Source organism: Lycium ferocissimum, chromosome 7, assembly GCF_029784015.1.
Source record: "Lycium ferocissimum isolate CSIRO_LF1 chromosome 7, AGI_CSIRO_Lferr_CH_V1, whole genome shotgun sequence".
Taxonomy (NCBI): domain Eukaryota; kingdom Viridiplantae; phylum Streptophyta; class Magnoliopsida; order Solanales; family Solanaceae; genus Lycium; species Lycium ferocissimum.
In genome coordinates, this window is record NC_081348.1 from 48,320,463 (window position 1) to 48,327,177 (window position 6,715).

The window sequence follows — 6,715 nt, forward strand, 5'->3', positions numbered from 1 at the left end:
GCCCAATGCCACTTTTTGGAGTGCGTTTTTGGGTTTCAAATATAGGTATAGAAATATGGGCGCTCTTAGATTCGTATTCTAACGTAGATTATATATTTGATAGACTCGTCCGTTCGGAAGCACTTCGGAAGGAAAAGCTTTGGCGTGAAAGTTCGTGACACCCGTTCGGCATCGAGGTAGGTTACGGTTTACCTTATGGTGAGACTTTGATTAGCGAAGCGTATGTTTAGATGATATTGTCGGAGAATGCATATAAACCTGCGGTATCAAGTCAGGTTAGATATTTTCTTAGGTTGGACCTTGTTGTATGATTTGGGGATACACATCCCGTTGTGTTGTTGACTTATCTTGATCTATTTTTTTTTGTGTGCTCGTTGCCACTTGAGACATTGAGTATCCGTGACTAATGATATATAGATGACTATGATATTGCGGTGTTTTACTTGATTGATATGGAGATGAGAATGGTGATCCCATCGTGGCTTTTTGTGTAGCCTTATTGCCGATATTACTTGTATTCCATGTGCGGTACCGTTTCGATTGAATTGGTTTTTAACATTACATTTCATCATACTCATATGCATTTCCATGATACATTGATATATGCATGGTTATGGCACTAACGATGATATGTGAGAGAGTGTAGCCTCCGAGGTCTTTGCCGAGGGTAAAAGAGAGATAGTGTTTGTTGCAGAGGTTTCTTGCCGGAACGATGGAGTGTCCGATGCCCGAGGTCTTTGCCGGATCGTGAGAGTGTGCTCGTGATCCGAGGTTATATTCGGAGCGAGTGGTACATGGACTTCGCGGGTCCCCCATGGGTCATGATCGCCGAGACGTGGAGTTAAGCTCCGTCCGGACATGTTGTACAAAACCGCATATGCATTGCATTCATCCTACATACATTATTGCATTGCATTATATCTTGGTTCTTTTCTTGATTGTTGTGATGCTACCGTGATGTACCGATCTCGGATTGATTATACTAAGACTTGGCACAATTAAGTTTAGATGCTATAACATAAAAGATGACTTGTTCGTGGATATGGATTCATATTGACTTGTACTTGTTGATTTATATGTTTTTTCTTGCTTGTTCTCTTTATATACGTTATCTAGTCTTAGTCGGCCTATGATACCTACCGCACCCGTTGATTGTCTTCGACCTACACTTGCCGCATTCTTTTATGAATGCGAGTACCGACGAGATCGATTTCTACTCTTCGTGGCTAATATTCGAGGATTTCCGATTCGAGTCCTTCGGGATGAGAAAGTACGAGGACGATCGATGTCGATGACTCTTTTTTATCCTTATGTCTTGTTTCATTCTGGGACATGATCTTAGGCTACTATGTATTATTATGATTCGGACTTATAGTATTTAGTTAGATGCTCTTGTATGAAACCCGACCGTAGAGCATCAAGGATTCTCATTATTTCTATATTTCTTTATATTATTGTCGTGAGACTTACGTTATTTTATCTTCTTCCGCTTTATTTATATATTTTTTATTGTTGGAATAAGGGTTCGCCTACCGAGGTGGGAAAGGTAGGTGCCCGCACGACTTAGTGAAAATAGGTCGTGACATAGTGGCACAGAAATAAAATAGGAAATGAGCTACCCAACTTCTAATTTCGCAAAAAAAAAAAAAAAAAAAGACTAATCTATTGGTTGCTTCACCAAATGGAGAAAAAGCTTCAAACCATAATTGATGAAAAACTTCAAAGTCATTCCTCAGTTCTTTAAAAAGCATTCTCAACTTACAACTTCAAAAAGGAGCAAAGTCACAAAGCTTAAAACATAAGATATCTATACTAATAGTTAAAGTTTGAATAATGTTGGAAAAAACAATTGGTCAGTCGTTGTTATGAGACCACCCTGTCTTAATTATTTGGAATAAATTATCTTGTGAATTGGATGTTTTGAAGTTGGAGGTTAATTAGTCATTTTAGTGGAAGCCAGAATTATTATGGTACTAGTAAATTTGACCGCGCGAGTTATTTTGTAATAGAGCATGACAATCATTTTAGAAAATAATATGTTCATTCATTTTGAAAGTTTCTCCTATAAATTAACATAAAAATTCATAAGAAGAGTGACATAAGACAAACATCCATAAAAGCTTAGATCGAAATTTCAAGGTTTGTCTTCTGAGAAACAAAGTGCTACAAAAGGAGAAAACGGGAAAAATAAGTTTTTCAGGAGCTACATTTGTGAACAATGTATTATTCTAAGTCCATAGAATTTTTTTAAAGTCCATACAAGGTGTATTGTTACTATCGAATTCAAGTTGCTTAATTTCGTATCAATTTTTCCTTCCATGTTTGTTCCTCCTCTTTGCTGTCTTCATCACCATTTACTTCCTCGTTTTCTTCCAATCACCAACCTAAATAAATTATCACATCGTAATTACTAAAGAAAAAAGATAATAATTACTAATGGTTACGTTATGAAAAAAAGACAGCAAGAAAGGAAAAGCATTTAAAAATGGAAAAAATAAGAAAAGGAAAATAGCTAAGTGAGAAAGAGAGGGAGGATAAATCAAAGTTGCAAACAAAAATTACAATAGTACCAATGCCCAACTCATGGTATCTTGTTTGGGTTATTATATATACAGAAATTAAAGAATGCATTTGAGATTTCAAATGAATACTCCCTCCGTTTCTTGTGTTTGATCAATTAATTTAAAATTTATTCTTGAGCAGCAATTAGTGTTTAGCCAAGCTTTTAAAAAGTGCTTCTGTATTTTCTCAAAAGTGTTTTTCAAAAAAGTGCTTTTGGAGAAAATTAGTTCTTTTAATAAAAAAACAGCTTTATTCCCATTAAACACTTATTTTCTTTCAAAGTTTGGTAAAACACACTCACCTTTTTAAAATAAGCCTTTTTTTTTCTTTTAGGAAAAGTGCTTTTGGCCTCCCAAAAGAGGCTTAAGAAAGTGACTTTTGAAATTGCTAAGGTAATCTATATATATATAAAAGGAGAGGTACAAGCAATGTGGTTAAGCCAAGTGGCAAGCTAATAACAAGCCACTTGGCAATTTTAAGACAAAGCTAATGAGAATTAGGACAATGTCTTTTACTAATAATTTTTATCAAATTCCAAAATTGAAAAACTAATTTTATGAGAAACAAACTTTTGAATTTTTAAGCAAGCCATATTTATCCGCATTTAGGATAAAGCTTCAAACTTTATCCTTAATAATACATATCACAATTATAGGACTATCAAACTGATCAAACATATCAGTTATAAAAGAGTTATGTATTAATCAAATTCCACATTTAGTTTAAAATAAAATGGAAAATAAAAATGTGATAAACTCATTCTTAGCAATATCGTAATTGTAGGACCATCCAAACTAAAAGATATTTTTTAAAAGAGTTCTTTATTAACCAAATACTATATTAAATTTAAATAAAAACTGAAAGATAAAAATGTGGTGAACTTTATCCTTCACAATACAATATGTAATTATCTAGAATTATTCAAACTCAAAGATGTCTTTTATCCGATGAAGTATTTGCTTTTCTCAGATTATTTAAATCATTTTTTGTTACGAAATTCCAAACCAAAAGTTGGTTTCAATTGAATATTAATATAATTACTTTCAACAATTAGACGAGGCTAAATTATCGTGAGTCAAATACATAGTTCCAAAATTTAAAAAAAGTTTTTTTATTTATGCAAGGGCCTCTCTTTTTTTTTTCAACACGTTGAATTGGTGTTTCAGAAACCAAACTGCATCCATAATATAAATAAATTAAAGTTCCAATATTTCAAATATTAAAATAAAGTATTCATAATTCAAAACCTTAGTGTAGAGATATAGATAAATCCAAAACGCAAGGAATCTGGTTCTATCGGTAAATCTATTAGATGAATATTGTAAATCACATTCAAAACCTTACAATAGAGAAGGTAAGACAATTCCATTGCAAATTCAAAATCTAACCGTAGAGATATAGATAAAGGCAAATAATTAAATAATATGCAGAAATATTATTGATAAATTTGAACAATGGAAAATTTGAAAGCAATAGAATAAAAATATTGGGAGTAAGTAACATATTTGAATCGATATATGAGTTCTTAAATTGAAAGATAGAGTTTTCAATTTTGAATTTAAAGCTAAATATTTTTGAAATTTAATTGAAAGATAAGATTTTGAATTGAGTGTGGTCCTTACTCCTTATATATTCCAAGACAATGACTTTCTCTAGCATCATTATCTCAAAGTGCATTTTTTTACCCTCTTTTTTCCTGGTCGTGTTCATAGCTTTTTAGTTTTGTTTTAGTTTATGTTTGTTTGTGAATTAATGAGGCATTCTAATGCATGCAATTGGACATGCAGGATTGTGAATTTAGAGCTAGCCTCCTCCTCCGCAAAAGTATTCTATGTTCTTTGCTTATTCATGGAAAAACTACAAAGGTTTTATTTCAGAAACTTTACCATTTCTGCATATGCTTCCTTTTGTTAATTTATCGATTTTTTACTGTTTACGGAGTCGCTTTCTACAGCTTAGTCTAAATAGTTAATTTACATATCTTTTATCATTTCTGTATATGTTTCCTTTTGTTAATCTTAACACTTCTATATTAAATATATGAAAAAAAAAAAAAAAACTCTTATCTATTGAGATTGATAAGACCACATAATTGAAGTAGCATAAAAAAAACCTAGAAATTATTATAAAACAAACTGATATATTTCCATGTGAGGTTGGGGGCGGGGGGGGGGGTGGACGGAGGGTTTAATAAGACTTAGTAAAAAACAAGCGGATAAAAAGCTACATGATACAAGGATAAGCAACATAAAGGGAGGGTGGGGAGTAATAAGAAGATACTTATTAAAAAATAACCTGATAAAAAGTTACATGATAATGTAAGATACTAAGTAATGAGCACTACAATGATAAGCAATATAAAGGGAAAGGAGGGAGGGGGAGAGGGGGATGAAAAAATAGTGCAAGTTTGAAGAAGAAAAATAAGACTTGATCATAAAAGGAGAATAGTCAACCGTGAAAATAAATTTGCAAAAAAAAAAATAAGACTTGACCATAACAGAAGGATAGTCAACCGTGAAAATAAGCATGCTCGCGCTTTAAGAAAAATTCTCTCGATTATTTTAGAAAAATATAAATACATAATGCAATTTGCATGTTAATTTTGAATTCAAATTGACAGATTAAACTTTGAATAGAGAAATTAATTAGTTTTTCAATTTAAATAAAAAAATTAAACAAAGATAAATATTCTTAAAAAAATCTGTCTCTTTATTGGTACTATCAACTTTTATAAATTAGCAAGAGTTAAATTATATAACTACGATATTGAGTTCGTTGAAAGCTATTTGATGATTGTCTTTATATGAATTTTATTCTTTGATTTTACCAAGTGTTTGTTAGTGGATACATTGTATTGAGAAACAAAGTGACAATTAATTTTTTGTTAAATCAATATATTATACATGATTGAGTTTTTTTTTAATATTTTTCGCGCATCGCGCGGGTACTGAAACTAGTACGATTAATAATTAGAGTAATTACACAAATGATAAACATTATTAACAGTAGGCAGGAAGAAAGAAACCAAATTATTTAAAGTTGTGGGGGGGAAAAGCAAAAGAAGGAGGAAAAGAATGGTATAAAATTAATCACCGGGTGTTTACACTAACCAAATTAATATATGACACATGCCTTCACATTTGAAAATTGAAATATTGACCTGCCTTTTAAAAGTGTTGAAGAATAAAGTAAATCGCCAGTTCAATTGTTGTTGTTAGAGTACTGCAGGAAATAGAGAATGACAATACAATGTTAATAACAAAATTTGTCAAAATTAGGGGGAAAAATAGAACGAAAATATAGTATGTCTTGTATGTGTAGGGAAAAAAGAGAACAAAAAACAGTGTTCCTTGTATGTAAATAATTGAAAGGCGTTTCCATACTGGTTTCATGGTTGGAGTATTTCCTTTGTGGCTCTCAGTTTATGAGTCGTCATGTCTGCAGCTTAGCACTCCGAAATAATCGTCAAGCAGTTATAAATACATATGAAGACCAATACAACAACAACATAATAAATACATATGAAGACCAAAATCGAATAAAATTAAGCGGTCTAAGTATGTACCTGAATTAAAAAAAATTTAGATATCTTGAATGTGGTGAAGACGCTAGCATCAAATAAATTTATTACAGAGTAAATTTAAAGAATACCTCCAGGAAAAAAGAAGTTAAAGAACACCAATTATAATCTATTTTCATAAACAAAAGCATTACCAGAAATGATTTTTTTAAGTGAAGTGACCGCTGATAAGGATGCCTTTGTTAATATCCTCTAATCTTCCCTTAAGATATATTATAATAACTCAAAAAGTCATACAACCAAGTTTGATTATGTAATATACACAAAGACGTAACAATCTTGAAATTAAAAAAAGTACAAAATGGAAAAGGAATCTTTCCCACCAAAAGGGCTATTACAGATACTGGCAAAATCATTGAGTATGACAAAAGGAGATCTTATTCCAACTTATGAAAACCACAGCTCACGTCGAGCATAAAGCTTTCACTACTTCAACTTAGTGGTTAGCCTAAAATTGTTGAACAAATCACAGAAATACAACTCAATCACAATGGTAACTACCAATACAGTTTTAAAAAAAAAAACTAATTATAGATTGCAAATGAATATGTAGACACTTAAAACGGAAAAACA

The 6,715-nt window shown here is 31.6% G+C and overlaps 1 long non-coding RNA gene across 1 annotated transcript; it reads right to left on the minus strand.

Moving 5' to 3' along the window:
* Window positions 1-2,121: 2,121 nt before the first annotated feature.
* LOC132062926 (uncharacterized) lies at window positions 2,122-6,273 on the minus strand. Its single transcript, XR_009416279.1, has 2 exons — window positions 5,946-6,273; window positions 2,122-2,410 (listed from the first exon to the last, which is right to left on the minus strand). It is a non-coding gene; the product is annotated as an uncharacterized LOC132062926 (long non-coding RNA).
* Between the last annotated feature and the right edge of the window lie 442 nt (window positions 6,274-6,715).